Below are 1,228 nucleotides of genomic sequence, written 5' to 3' on the forward strand. Positions count from 1 at the left end.
CAGGCCAGTCCGCACTCGACATGTGTCCCACTCCCCATGGCAGACGGCTGAAGGCGGCTGGCGGTTGGCAGGGCCATAATTGCGCCGTACCTAGGCCAGCATACCTGCGGGGTCTTCGAAGCGTCCCCTCGTTCCGCCCCAATTCGAAAAGACTCCGGCACGCGCTCATTTAATGCCAAAATATCTGGGAGCGGCAGGCTGCGGGATTCGAAGGGACGGTTCCGGCTGTACTTCTGTGTACTTCCTTCGTTTGAAATTCAAAACTCGGATGTAGGGGGACTGGTGTTGGGTATAAAATACCCACAGCCGGAACCCACGGTGGAACCGCCATCAGCACAGCTCCGCCCGGACTCCTACGGGGGCCGGGCTCCACCGACGACATCAGCACAGCTCTGCCCGGACTCCTACGGGAGCCGGGCTCCACCGCCATCAGCAAGCGCTGCTCCGCCCGGACTCCTACGGGAGCCGGGCTCCGCCGCCGACATCAAAACAGCTCCGCCCGGACTCCTACGGGAGCCGGGCTCTGCTCTCAATATCAATTGCTGGTAAGCTCAGTCCGACTCCTACGAGAGCCGGACTTCACCCTTGACTTTGTTTGCAGCGCAGCTCCGCCCGGACTCCTACGGGAGCCGGGCTCCACCGCCATCAGCAAGCGCTGCTCCGCCCGGACTCCTACGGGAGCCGGGCTCCGCCGCCGACATCAGCACAGCTCCGCCCGGACTCCTACGGGAGCCGGGCTCCACCGACGACATCAGCACAGCTCCGCCCGGACTCCTACGGGAGTCGGGCTCCACCGACGACATCAGCACAGCTCCGCTCGGACTCCTACGGGGGCCGGGCTCCGCCGCCGACATCAAAACAGCTCCGCCCGGACTCCTACGGGAGCCGGGCTCCGCTCCCAATATCAATCGCTGGTAAGCTCAATCCGGACTCCTATCAGAGCCGGACTTCACCCTTGACTTTGTTTGCAGCGCAGCTCCGCCCGGACTCCTGCGGGAGCCGGGCTCTGCCGCCATCATCACAGCTCCGCCCGGACTCCTACGGGAGCCGGACTCCGCCGCCGACATCAGAACAGCTCCGTCTGGACTCCTACGGGAGCCGGACTCCGATCACGACGGCTCCGACCATTGCCGAGCTTCAATCGATAGATCCGCGCCCCCTGACAGGCCCTTAGAACGGCCGCGACCCTGCTCCACCTCCTGTGGCGGACTCCACGCAGCATCATCAT

This window comes from Elaeis guineensis, chromosome 11, assembly GCF_000442705.2.
Source record: "Elaeis guineensis isolate ETL-2024a chromosome 11, EG11, whole genome shotgun sequence".
NCBI lineage: Eukaryota > Viridiplantae > Streptophyta > Magnoliopsida > Arecales > Arecaceae > Elaeis > Elaeis guineensis.